The 14,728-nt window shown below is 40.0% G+C and overlaps 2 non-coding genes across 2 annotated transcripts; one reads left to right on the top strand and one right to left on the bottom strand.

Moving 5' to 3' along the window:
• Positions 1–3,276: 3,276 nt before the first annotated feature.
• On the top strand, positions 3,277–3,383 carry LOC112629645. Its single transcript, XR_003120723.1, has one exon. It is a non-coding gene; the product is annotated as a U6 spliceosomal RNA (small nuclear RNA).
• A 975-nt stretch (positions 3,384–4,358) lies between these two features.
• LOC112629646 lies at positions 4,359–4,467 on the bottom strand. Its single transcript, XR_003120724.1, has one exon. It is a non-coding gene; the product is annotated as a U6 spliceosomal RNA (small nuclear RNA).
• Between the last annotated feature and the right edge of the window lie 10,261 nt (positions 4,468–14,728).

The following is a 14,728-nucleotide window of genomic DNA, read 5'->3' as shown; positions in this document are numbered from 1 at the left end:
CAGGAGGCGTGGAGAGAAAGAGAGAAGCAGAGAGAGAATGCAAAAAGATATCTCACAGACACTCTGGCAATTAAATCAGAATCTCTTGCCAGGCACAGTGGTGTGCACCTGAAAACCCAGCTACTTGAGAGGCTGAGGCAGGAGGATCACTTGAACCCAGGAGTTCCAGAGCAGCCTAAGCAACATAGTGAAGACCCTGTCTAAAAACAATAAAAACAGCAAAGCCAGAATCTCCAGGGGAGGACTCAGTCACTTGTATTTTTAAAAGTTCTTGTGATTGCAACCTGCCGACCGGGTTGAACCTTTGTTCCCCACCTGGAGTTCACCAATTTCACACCAGGTGACGCTGGTCATTGATGCTGTGGTTCTAAATGACTCATCTGTTCCTTGCTAAAGAGGATGTGAGGATTTAGGATGAGTTTCTTCTTCTTTTTAATTAGAGCAAAATTCCTGAAGAGGAAATGACCTGTGGTTTTTTACTTTCAATTGTATCACATCACTGAATGTGCCCTTTCTGTGAGTAAAAAGAAAAAGAATAAGGTCAGCTTTCTACATAGTGTGTGCTGTTTTGTTGTTGCAGTCAAATGAGCAGAACTCAGAAACATAATTGTAAAATGGCAGGCTTTATCTTCTTCTTTATAGTTTACTGCAAATAGTATGACCTCGTAATACTACAAGTGGTGCAGTAAAAAGCAATGAATTTGGCATAAGAAGACGGTAGGACCAGTGGCCAATCTTGCCCAGGGAGGTCACTACACTTATATCAGCCTCAGTTTCCTCTTCCAAAAAATAAGATACATCTCTTTGGATCTAAAATGTCATTGATTGCGAAATGCACCATAGTTTTACATGTCACAAAGAAAAGGTAGTTGTTTTATTTCAGTTAATGTAAATAATGAAAATTATGTTTATTGATGAGTTCAAATGTTCCAGAATATAAAAATAAAACATTTGTCTCATTGAAAAAATCCTTTAATTTCTTAAAGCCAATTTGTTAATAATGCCTATTAAGCAAGACTCATGGTGAGGGTGGGGGGCCAGAGCGCGGTGACTCACGCCTGTAATCCCAGCACCTTGGGAAGCCGAGACGGATGGATCACCTGAGGTCAGGAGTTCGAGACCAGCCTGGCCAACATGGTGAAACCCCGTCTCTACTAAAAATACATAGACGGGGTATGGTGGCACAGGCCTGTAGTCCCAGCTACTTGGGAAGGTGAGGCACGAGAATCACTTGAACCTGGGAAGTGGAGGTTGAAGTGAGCCGACATCGCACCACTGCACTCCAGCCTGGTTGACAGAGTGAGGCTCCCGTCTCAAAAAAAAACTCATCCTTCTCAAATGAGTCAAATCATACAAAACATTATTTACTTAAATAGCCACCTACCTCATAAATTTCCTATAAAGATTTGATAAAGAACACTATTTCCTCCTTAAAAAAAAAGTGATTGGAAATTCATATATACTTAACCGCGGGTACTAATACTAGAGTTGTTTTTGTCAAAATGCAAATACGGGATCTTAAATAGTTTTGAGTTTAGTAGAAGCCAATAGGGTTTTAATGTTGCAAGTGTGCAGTGTGAAGACATGCTGAACTCAAAAATGTTTAAGATCTCCTATTTGCATTTGGCAAAAACAACTTTAATCTAGCCTAAGAAAAGTAATTTCCTAGAACAAGTAACCCAACAACTATGGAAAGCACCTGGTCATAGGATCAAATGATCCAGAGACTCAAGTGGTATCAACACTCTTTCCTAATTTATTTCCCTGATCTTATTATTCTCTCAATCTCTTCCAGGGGATACAGAACTTAGCCACCATAGGCCATGGGGTTACATCCTTATAACTCACAAGTAAACTTATAACTCACAAACTCACAATGTTTGTTTATAAACATTGGTTAATGGGTACAAAGCTACAATTAAAGAAGAGGGACAAAATTCTGATATTCTATTGCACAGTAGGGTGAAGACGGTTAACAGTAAAATTTTGTATACCACAAAATAACTAGAAGAGAGGCTACTGAATGTTCTCACCACAGAGAAAGGATAAATGCATGAGACGGTGGATACATTACCCTGGTTGGATCGTTATACAACATAGATATGTATCGAAACATCAAATTGCACCCCGTAAATATGTACAATTACAATGTGTCCTCAAAACAAAACAAAAAGCAAGCAAACCACCAGACCAGACCTTCTACTTGGATATTGTTCATGGGTGTATCCTAAAACCATTAAAGGAAAGATTTCTGGGAAACTTTATAGTGTGAGGGGTCAGACGGCTGACCACCTGCACCCACAGGTCAGGGGTAGGCATCACTCACACCGGGACAGCCAGCAGATACACGACTCTCGCTGAGGTGCAGTAAGCACACACCCTACCACTGTGTTTGAAGCCGTGCGGGCTTCAAAACAAAACACAACACAACTGAACCAGAATCGAAAGAGTCCATCACCCCTAACTAAATTTTCAAGAAACATGGAGGCTAGAGAAACAAGTTAAACGACACCATCCGTAAGTAATGGGCCAAATCCCAAGATCTGTGACATTCCACAGGGCAAATATCCCTCAGTATATGAATGACATGAAGAAAAACGAGGCGAGGGCAATTAGAGGACAACAGAGACCCAGGATCGTAGCAACCGAATACAATGTGGGACCTTGTTTGAATTTCTATGACAATTCGACTGTAATAAGGAATTTCTGAAATAAGGAAATTTGAAAGTAGACTGAATATTAGGTGCCATTAAGGAATTAACTTTTCTAGGTGTGATAATGGTAGGTTAATTACTTTAAAAACAAAATTACTCGTCAGAGGAAGTTTATGATGAAACGACCTGTTCTAAAGGTGTCGCGCCGACCCCGGGCCGGCCCTCTTGGTGCCGCAGGAGCCTGGTTATCAGGGTGTCTCCAGCTCGCCTGGGCGCTGCACCCCGCCGCGCGGTCCGAGGCGGCCGCAGCGTTAGTAGCTCCCGGCATGCTCCGCGGGCTGAGCTCCGCAGCAAGAGAACTCAAAGCCCCGGGCCTGGGTCCCACGCGGGGCCCCTTACCCAAGGTGCCCCGGGCGCTCATTTGCATGTCCCACCCAACAGGTAAACCTACAGGTCAGTCGCGGTCAGAGCACCAAACGTACGAGCCTTGTGATGCGGTTCCATTGCATGAAATTCTCCTAAAGGCCCCAAGATGAACGGGAAAGCGCGCGGTTCGCTCACCGTAACTATAATAGGTGGGAGACTCCCGTGCCTTATAAGGCCTGTGGACGGAGAAAATACCGTGCTCGCTTCGGCAGCACATATACTAAAATTGGAACGATACAGAGAAGATTAGCATGGCCCCTGCGCAAGGATGACACGCAAATTCGTGAAGCGTTCCATATTTTGCGCGGTTTACGAAGGTTGCCGGACAAGACACGGTGGTGTTTGTAGAGACTGTTCAAGACCTCTCTGGATCTGCATTTTCCTGTTCGCGGACTTAGCCTAGTGGATATCTACGACGCTGTCTGGGCCTTCATCTTCAAAGCGCCCAGTCACGTTACTATTAAGTTACCCAGGTGATCCTCCTATCTGCATCCAAATACTTGTTTTCATTGAGTAAAATATGCTTTCAGGCTGGGCAATGAACATTCCTCGTAATCGAATTTCCCATCACAGAATCTGTCCGATTTATGTAAACCGACCTTTCTAAGTACTTCTTAGAGGATACATGAAAACAGAAGACTTGTGAAAACAGATCCAGAATGGCCTTGCTACTTGTGGCCAGTATTCAAATGGGTCCTGGAGCTCTTGGAATCTATAGGCAAAGGCCAACATTGATCTCCAATAATACCAGTCCTTAGTAGCATTCCTTTCCTTTGTGCAGCTCGCAGTCTAAGAGAAAAAGGGTGTAAGCACTCAGGTCTAAAATGATGGAGAATGGCACAAAGTAGGCGCCAGAAATGAGCACTAACGTTTCCTTCCTTTAGTAGAGATTTATTAGTTTAGGAAAGATTTAGTAAGGAGTCATTGAACAATTCATATGCCAGGTGGTCTTCTATTGAACAAAAGCCAAACAAGCTGGGGCTCTGGAGTTTGTGTTGTTTGGGGAGATAAGACCGTAAGTCTATTTCAGAATGAAAAGTTCAATGAAGAAGGCACAAGGTGACCTTTCTCCATTTCCAAAATGCGTATTAACGATATATTCGCACACGACATTCCACGGGTGACTCTGCTCCGTTCCCACTTCATAGATCTCCTTACACAAATTTTTTGTAATGAAAACCACAATTTCGTCATTGGGTGCCACCCATTTTCGCTTAGATTCACACTATTTCCTTAGTGCTAGTTAGCAGATACTGAAATGATTATCGAAGACTACGCAAAACTGTGGAACGCTTCACGAATTTGCGTGTCATCCTTGCGCAGGGGCCATGCTAATCTTCTCTGTATCGTTCCAATTTTAGTATATGTGCTGCCGAAGCGAGAACACAATTGTCTCCGTCCACAGGCCCTATAAGGCACGGGAGTCTCCCACCTATTATAGTTACGGTGAGCGAACCGCGCGCTTTCCCGTTCATCTTGGGGCCTTTAGGAGAATTTCATGCAATGGAACCGCATCACAAGGCTCGTACGTTTGGTGCTCTGACCGCGACTGACCTGTAGGTTTACCTGTTGGGTGGGACATGCAAATGAGCGCCCGGGGCACCTTGGGTAAGGGGCCCCGCGTGGGACCCAGGCCCGGGGCTTTGAGTTCTCTTGCTGCGGAGCTCAGCACGCGGAGCATGCTGGGAGCCTGGCAGTCCGTGCGGCAGCAGTGGAGCGCGGAGGACCGCGCCGGCCTGGAGCGTTTGGCGTCTCTCCGAAGCCTCTCTGGGAGCTGGGGAGGCGGTTGGCCCGCTAGGTCACTAGGTCCAGCAGGGGTCCTCCCCAAAACATAGAAATTTTCACCGATATTTCGCCAGTGACACTGGGGCCTTGTGCCAACAGACTTTGCCGAAGTGAGCCCAGAGTTCAACTCTTTGGGAGAGTCCTTACAACGACTCGACCACTCAGTTCTGGAGCGGTCGGCACCACGTTCTAAGCTGCCGTGGACTACACTGGCATCTGCGTGACTGTCTCCTGCCGGTGTGCATAGGCGCCCGTCGGGTCGGGAGCTGAGGACTTGGACAGGGCGGCCACACCGCTCTAGTACAGCAGCTCCTCCGTCCATTCTGCGCAGGGGCCTCTGGGGTCAGGGACGGAGGAGCCCGGGCGAGTAGCCACGCCCCTTCACAGGTGTCTTCCCTCGACCGCTACTTTCGCCCCTGGCAGCCAAACACAGGAACGCTGAAAAACAGGCTGAGAGGTGAATTTGAGGAATTACATCGTTCCCTTAGAGTTGAACTGGAGAAGCATTCTTGTACGTCCTTATACCTCCCGGCACTCTAATCCTAACCCTGTTAGAATACAAACGTACAGGACAGACCTACTGTCAAGAAATACTCTGTTAGTGTTAAATATTCTCATTTTTAACTACAGCAAAAATCATACTGTTCAAGTCATATCCCTGAGCGTTGTGAGATGAGGGCCAAAGATCAAAGCCTCTGGTATTTATTTGGTTACAGTATTTCATATATTGAAGTAAGTGAAGGGCAAATGTTTGCCTGTGTTGCGTTAAAACGGCACCTTGAATGAGGACTATGGCACATTTACCAATAACTGGAGTTTTGCTGCTTTTTCTCCTTCCTGTGGTCGTTTTACCCCTTCCTGAAAACAATATTTTGAAGTAGAAACCTACTAAAAATCAGTAATTGAGAAAAATTTTAATTGGTATCCAATTTTCTGATGTATCAAAAGAAAATAGTGTGAAATCATATACGAGTTTCTGGTATTGCTGAGCCAAAAACAGAAAAAGGAACAGAAAGGTAAGCCCACAGGAATTATTGCTAAGCCTATCTTTTTCCGTGTTTGTGGTTGTAATTCTTTTCTTTCACAGATTTTGAAAAGTAATAAAAACACTATTTGAGGTATCCCTCAAAAAAATTAGGCAAAAACGACATTCCTGTTGAGTTAAATTGCCTAATTACAAATAAAATGTGCTTTGATATATTTCTCATAATGCTCTGTCTTTCCAATAAGCTGTTTCTGCTTTGTGACTTCAAAGCTAGGAAGCAGTAAATCGATGTTCAATTTTATGATTTGAAGAAGAATATCAAAATTCTTTCATGTTCTCTCTTTAAAACCTTACAACTAATCAGTTTATTAAAGGATATATGGTCAGAAGAATCTATAGTTAGAAGGACGATCAGAGTTACAGGGTCATGAACTTGATGTCCCTACAAGCTATATGGGCCTTCAGAGTTAGGCTGCATTCCCAGATGACTACTTATAAACTCTTTCCATTCTGAAAAGAGGGAAAAGACTTAGCACATACAAGAAAAAGAAATGTTTGAAGATTGGCAGGAGATGAATCCATTGGGGAAAAAAAATCTTTACAAATGGTTGTAGGCCTGGTGAAGTCCCAGAGTTTTGTGAGGCCAAGGTGGGAGGACCCCTTGAGACCAAGTGTTCAAGACCACCTGGGCAACTTAGTGAGACCCCAGCCTCCCTATCTCTCTCTATATATAGAGAGATATCTCTATATATAGATATAGAGAGATAAATATAAATATATATTATATATGTTTATATAGATATGTTTATGTATTATATTTCTATATATAGATCTATATTTATAATCTTCAGGTATATACACCCAATATATACCTCTCTATATCTATAATTATACACCCAGTATATCTATATATAAATATATAGATACAGCGATATAAGTAATTGGGCATACATATATCGACATATGTGTGTAATTAGGCAATTTAACTCAACAGGAATGTCGTTTTTGCCTAATTTTTTTGAGGGGGAAAGAACATTGTTTTTATTACTTTTCAAAAGCTGTGAAAGAAAAGAATTATAACCACAAACACAGAAAAAGACAGATATGTCGATATATCTATATATCTGTACGTATATCTATATATATATATAGATATACTGGGTGTATATTTATATATATAGAGAGAGAGGTATATACTGGGTGTATATACCTGAAGATTACCTGAAGTTAGTTTAATTATTAAGACAATTCTTAAGCTATTTTTAAAGTTTCAGTCTTGAATTTATAGTTAGACCATTGGAGATAAAGAAGAAACAAGGCTTCTCATTGTGTTTTCTTTATATCTGTGTGGGACTCTGTATACTGGAGATATATATATATCATGCCCAGTGGCATGCTCCTATAGTCCTAGCTATTTGTGAGACTGAAGATAGCTTTAGCCCAGGAGTTCAACGCTGCAGTGAAGTATGATCAAACTGCTACACTGCAGCCTGGGTGACAGAGTGAGAACACTGTCAGTAAAAAAAAATAATAATAATAAAGTAAGTTGTTTTAAATGCTCAGATGTGTACAGAAATAATATGAAAACTTAATTTTAGAGTTATGGCATTACTGAACAATGTAATGTTAAAAGAGCTAAAACAATTTCTCACAGGTGACTTATATATGTCCTCTTTGAAAACACAAAATTCTCCCAAGATCTCCATTGTTACTTAAATTCCTTCTATTGTTCTTTAAATAAATATAAACACAAAACGGCATAAACTCATTTCTCTTATAGCTGTTACACAGCTCTAAAACAAAAGCAGATTTACAAATTTGACACGAAAGTACAAATCAATAAAATTCAAATTAACAGCATTAATTTATTAATGTACTGCAGTAGATAATGCAGTTGGCTGAAACTAAATCACCACTTTGAGTTTGCAAAAATATTAGCCATACTTTTTTTTTTTTTTTTTTGGAGACAGAGTCTTGCTGTGTCGCCCAGGCTCGTCGCAACCTCCACCTCCCAGCCTCCAGCAATTCTCATGCCTCAGCCTCCTGGGGAGCCAGGATTACAGGCATGCACAATCACACCCGGCTGATTTTTGGATTTTTAGTAAAGAGGGGGTTTCACCATGTTGGCCACGCTGGTCTCAAACCCCTGGCCTCAAGTGATCTGCCCGCCTTGGCCTCCCAAAGTACTGGGATTACAGGTGTGAGCCACCACGCCCGGCCTAAAGCTGTATCATTTAATGCAGCATGGAGTTAGTATAATAGTATAATTTAAATCACCACTAAATATATATCCAATTAGATTTTGCTGAAATTTGGAATAAGAAAGATTACCTGCAGTTAGTTTTAATTATTAAGACTATTTTAACGCTTTTTTTTTTTTTTTTTTTTGAGACGGAGTCTCGCTCTGTCACCCAGGCTGGAGCGCAGTGGTGCCATCTGGGCTCACTGCAAGCTCCACCTCCCGGGTTCATGCCATTCTCCTGCCTCAGCCTCCCGAGTGGCTGAGACTACAGGCACCCGCCACCACGCCCGGCTAATTTTTTTGTATTTTTAGTAGAGACGGGGTTTCACCATGGTAGCCAGGATGGTCTCTATTTCCTGACCTCGTGATCCGCCCGCCTCGGCCTCCCAAAGTGTAAAGCTATTTTTAAAGTTTCGGTCTTGAATTTATAGTTAGCTCATTGAAGACAAAGAAGAAACAAGACTTCTCACTGTGTTTTATTTATATCTGCATGGGACTCTATTTGGCCAATATTGCAACAATTGTTGGCAAAAGAGAAAAAGATTAATGGAGATAGTCTGTGTCCTCAAAAATTCCCTCTCACTCTCAAAACAGGGCAGACAGGTTTCTGTAGTGAAACAATTCTGACACAGGCATCACACAGTTTGTGGTTTTTCAAACAGGCTCAGCACCACGTCTGCCGTATGAATGAGGCTTGAGAGGGCAAAATTTCACAAGGTGATTAGTAGATACCAAAAGTTACTCATTTACACCATTTCAAAATTAATCATAAATTGAATTTTATTATTATTTCCATCCTGTTTTCATTTTAGAATATTCAAATTACTGTTACACTTTTATTGGTACAACATGTCTGAAAGCATTTGGCTTTTGCCTGGTACAAATATATCACTTACATTATTCAATCTGTCCCTGTTCATTTCTTACTAGCCCCTACAAAGTAGTACATTAGTCAATCGTGTTATTTTCATTGTGTGAAATCAAAATATTGATTTATTGAAACCATAAGAAACTAAAGTCTTGGTAACTGAAAATATTATTCATGTATGTATTATCACTGAGAAAAAGAAATTTTGACTTCATTTACAAGTAATTCAACATAAGCATAGTGGCAGACACTAGCCATTGCTATCATTTAGGTAGCAGGACATGCCCACCTAATAGCAGCCAGTAACAAACACTGTCACACTGACAATCCGTTAGCTAAGTAAGATGGCATGGCAAACCATGCAGATTCATATTGAAATCTCATGACAATATTTAGTTATAAGGTGAATATTCAGATGTTTTAGACCCTGCCTATTTTAATATTTTAAGATGATCATCCCAATAAAAACTATTTATTTCTAAAAATCCTCTAGAGAATCCTCTAACCCTTAAGAATCTGAAGATTTCAAGAGGTTCTAGATCCTAGTCTGAGGAACACTGTATAGGCTGATACAGAAAAATTCAATTCCTGGAATTTGTGTATCATTATATTTATTCTTTCCTGGAGGTAATAACTCAAGAGTTAGAAAATGTGGTGGAAGGGTGTAATATTTATTAAACAACAAATACTTGACAGATATTTTACATATAAGATTGCATTTAGTATTTGCAATAATTCCGACCTAGCTATTACCCATTCTACAGCTGAAGAAACTGATGCTCAAAAGAATTATGTACCTTGCGGCAGGGCACGGTGACTCATGCCTGTAATCCTAGCACTTTGGGAAGACGAGGCCAGTAGATCACGAGGTCAGGAGATGGAGGCCATCCTGGCTAACACGATGAAACCCTGTCTCTACTAAAAATACAAAAAATTAGCCGGACGTGGTGGTGGGCACCTGTAGTCCCAGTTACTCGGGAGGCTGAGGCAGGAGAATGGCAAGAACCCGGGAGGCAGAACTTGCAGTGAGCCAAGATTGCGCCACTGTGCTCCAGCCTGGGCGACTGGGCGAGACTCCGTGTCAAAAAAAAAAAAAAAAAAAACAAAAAAGAATTATGTACCTTGCTTAATAAAAGCAGGTTAGGGGAAAGACAACGTCCAAACTAAGGATTCTCAGAATCCTAATCTCAACCTTTTTCTATTATTCTGTGATTTAATTTAACATTAAAGATAACCAAATACTGTATAGCTTTAACAAGGAAAATTTTTATGAACTGATTTGAAATTCAGTCAATACATAGAACATAATAAAAAGGAAAATCTTCAGTCAAGTCTATGTGTTCTAGGTTATGAAGGAAAAAAATTCAATATCAGACCACCTTCCAAAATGTTTCTGGGCTACCTTCTTTAAATTACTGATGCTTACACATGAAATGAAAGGCAATATAATTGTCAAAAAATAAAAACGAAAAACCCTGCAACTATAAACAACAGTAATGAAATTATCCAAGACACATCATCTGTGCCCATGTTAGTCTCCATTAATAGAAATGACTCAGAATTGTCTTAGTGTTCAGTTTTTGAATAAAGTGACTAAATAATAATTTAATTATTTAAATGCATGTGTCATCAATCAAAATCACCTTTACTTTAGGCAATAAACTTTTGTTTTAATAAAATAGTTTTCATTTCAGGATCCCAGGAGACTTACATAGAGTCCCAGCATTTCTGAGAGCTTCTACAAAGGTAGATAAAACTGTTATATTTTTTTGTAAGTGCACAAAAATTAATCTGGGATGGAAATTTTAAAAGAAAACATAGGAAAATAATTTTACAACATTGGCCTTAGCAAAGATTTCTAAGACACAGAAAGCAGAAACCATTAAAAACTTAACAAATTGGACTTCACCAAAATTTCAAACTCTGCTCATTAAAAGATACCACCAAAAAAAAAAAAAAAAAAGGCAAGCCAGAGACTTGGAGACAACAATCATAATCAAATATCAGAAAAAGGAACTGTATCAAGAATAAATCAGGAACTCTCATAACTCAACAATAAAAAGAAGAACCCGAAGAAAATATGGGCAAAAGTCTTAAACAGACACTTCATCAAAAAATATACAAATGGTTAGTAACAAAATGAAAATATAACATCATTAATCATCAGGAAACTGCTAGTTAGTGCAATGAATACAACACCTCCTAGAATGGCTAAAATGTAAAAGACTGATAATACCAAATATTGGCAAATATATGGAATAACTAGAACTCTCATACATTGTTAGTTGGAGTGTAAAATAGTACTTCTTTTGAAGAACTATTTGGCACGGTTTTATAAAAATAAACATACACGACCGGGTGCGGTGGCTCACGCCTGTAATCCCAACACTTTGGGAGGCCGAGGCGGGCGGATCACGAGGTCAGGAGCTCGAGACCATCCTGGCTAACACGGTGAAACCCCGTTTCTACTAAAAATACAAAAAAATTAGCCGGGCGTGGTGGTGGGTGCCTGTAGTCCCAGCTACTCGGAGACTGAGGCAGGAGAATGGCGTGAACCCGGGAGGCGGAGCTTGCAATGAGCCGAGATCGCGCCACTGCACTCCAGCCTGGGCGACAGAGCGAGACTCCGTCTCAAAAAATAAAAATGAAAAATAAAATTAAAAAGATAAGCATACCCTTACTTACATTGTGACCCAGCAATCCTACCTTTACATATTTGTCCAGGATAAATTAAGACAGATGTCCACAAAGATCCATAGATGAACATTTACACTTGCTTTATTTGTAACAGTCCCAATCTGGAAACAATCCAAATGTCCATCAACAGGAGAATGAATAAATTATGATATATTGATAGAAGGGAATATTACTCAGCAGTAAGAAGAAACACATTAGTGGTATGCACAACATGGATGAATTTCACAGAAATATTTCACAAAAGAAGCCAAAAATGAAAGAGTATATATTGTGTGCTTCTATTAATACAAAGTTTAAGAACAAGCAAAGCTACTCTAGTAATGATAGAAAACAGAACAGCAATCGCTTAAAGGGGAGGGGGAAAGTGAACTGACTAGAAAATGGTACAGAGGAACTTTCTGAAATGATTTAAAGCTCTATATCTTGATCAGAATGTAGGTTACATGTGGGTGATGGTATATTCATTTGTTAAAACACATCAACTGTATACTTGAGATCTGTGCTTCTCACCATTATGCACTATATCACAATAAAAAAAGCATGCTTAAATAAAAAGAAGAGAGCATCAAAAACAAAAAACAAGTCTGTTGCTGAAGTTTAATGCCAAAGGATTTACTGTTTCTAACCAATGTACTGTGGTTTTTGGAACTTTTTACTCTACCTGTACCCCTTCACTAAACATGTATTGATCCCATCATTACAAGGCATTAAGCTAAGCTGGTAGACATTGTGTCTGTGGAGGCATCAGTCAAGTTGACTCAAGAAACATATAAATATAATTCTAAAGTAGTTCACTGAATGCTTTTAGTTTATATTAATTCCTTTATCTAATAAGCATTTACTGAGCCCTTATTTATATGCCAGGCAATGTTCTAGGCACCAGAGGTTCAGCAGTGACCAAGACACCGCACCCCTTGCCTGATGGAGTTTCATTTGACTTTGGAAGAGACAGATAATTTAAAAGTATACAAATAGGCCCAGTGCGGTGGCTTATGCCTGTAATCCCAACACTTTGGGAGGCTGAGGAGGGTGGATTACCTGAGGTCAGGAGTTCGAGACTAGCCTGGCCAACATGGTGAAACCCCATCTCTACTAAAAATACAAAAATTAGGTGGACATGGTGGCACGCACCTGTAATCCCAGCTACTCAGGAGGCTGAGGCACAAGAATAGCTTGAACCCAGGAGGCAGAGGCTACAGCGAGCCAAGATCACACCACTGCACTCCAGCCTGGGCAATAGAGTCAGACTCCATCTCAAAAAAAAAAAAAAAAAAAGGATACAAATAAATAAATGAGGTAATTTCAGATGGTGAAAAATATATTGAAGAAAATGAAATATTTAGAAGATGAAACATTTGATCACATTTTACTCATTTCTGAGGAAGGGTGTGTGAATCACATATTTGCTTGTCATGTTATACTTAGCGCCATTGACATCAAAGATCAACTCTCACATACTTTTATTCTCACTGTGCAATGAAAATAGTTTCAAAATGAGAACAAGGCCATATTTTACCAGTGAACATTTATGTACATCTTATTTTCTTACACGCTCCTTTAAAAAGGACAGATTGACAATTCACCAGATCATTACACACAAATTAAGAGCATATGGACTGTGTGTTTAACCAAAGCACACCACACTGTTAAGAACCATTATGGTCCCTCAATTTCACTGGGAACTCTCACTTTTCCTCAGGACTCAAGTATTTAGAGTTATACTTGTAAGTGACTAGAGATTTTTAAAACCTACTGACTTGAGATAACTCGTGAAAATCAGACTACATACCAACCCCTCATTCATGATATCATGCATAGTATAGAGAGTAAAGGTTTCAGACTGTAGAAGTATTATAAGCACCTAGTACATTAGAATTGTTTGAGAGACATACAGCTGTCCCACACTATTTCACCAGCCTATGCATCTGTTACCACTCAACAGTATTGTTGCTTTTTATCTTTTAATGTTTATATTGGTTCTCATCAAAGTAGAAACAGAGATACCAGACATTAGAATTTTAGCTATGTTTAACATCATTGAAAAGCTAAAATCGTAGTAATCTGGACTAACATCTCAAATCTTGTCATGAAGCCAGCTTTCTCAAAGCCAAGCAAATCTGTGCCAGGCAAAACATGGGTGAGATTATTTCCTATTATTTTAATTTCTACTATGGTTTATACCATTTTGAGAAATGCTGTTATCTTTCATTAGTTAAACTCTATTAGCCCTTCATGGAAGACAACCGGTGACAAGCGTCATTAGTCATTGCCTGCTTGGAAACAGAGATGCTGCCAGGAGGCAACACAGTCAGCCTAGTGGCTTACTGGCAGAACTGAAGTTAAACCAGAGTGCTGAGTTGTCCTTTCTGGGCTAATCTTCTAGCATCCCTTCTATGCCACACAACTCATATGGAAGAACTTTTGCTGATTGTTAGTTGATTCTATACATGATGAAAATCTACATTTATGTTCATTTGCCTTGCCAAATAATTATGACAGTGTTGGTAGCTCTTGAGAAACCATAGAACAGGTTTTCAAGTGAAGGCAAGCAACTGAACAGAGGACACTCAGGCCGCACAACTGCCTGAACAAAAAGAAAATTAAGAATCAAAATGACCGCTTCTATAAGAATGAAAATGAAAATGGACCCCTACAATTTATACAGGAAGGCTGAGTTCGGTTTTCCCCCTCTATTTTATGAAAACATATCCAGCGTGTTAGTAATCACATGAAAAACAATCACTTGTGTCTTTTTAAAAGCAGAGTTTGAAGCTGATGGCAGATGCAGGAAAATGCCTGTTGATCAGATCTTGCTTCATGTTTTCCAGCTGAAATGTGTCATACTCTAGACTGAGAAAATACCTCCAGGTCGCCCTCCTTGGATGGCACACATGATGATGTCTGAAGTCATCATAGAATGTTTTATCCTCCTTGGTCATTCTTCATCATTCTGAGATACATGGTCAGTAAGGGACCCCCTTTTGGTAGATCATATGGCCCTTAAACCTTTGGAGTTATTAGAAACAATGCCTTGGGGCAGGACATATCTGGATTTGAATCTCGGTGTGCCA

This window comes from Theropithecus gelada, chromosome 7b, assembly GCF_003255815.1.
Source record: "Theropithecus gelada isolate Dixy chromosome 7b, Tgel_1.0, whole genome shotgun sequence".
NCBI classification, from domain to species: Eukaryota; Metazoa; Chordata; class Mammalia; order Primates; family Cercopithecidae; genus Theropithecus; species Theropithecus gelada.
This window is presented reverse-complemented; position numbering and strand designations above follow the sequence as displayed.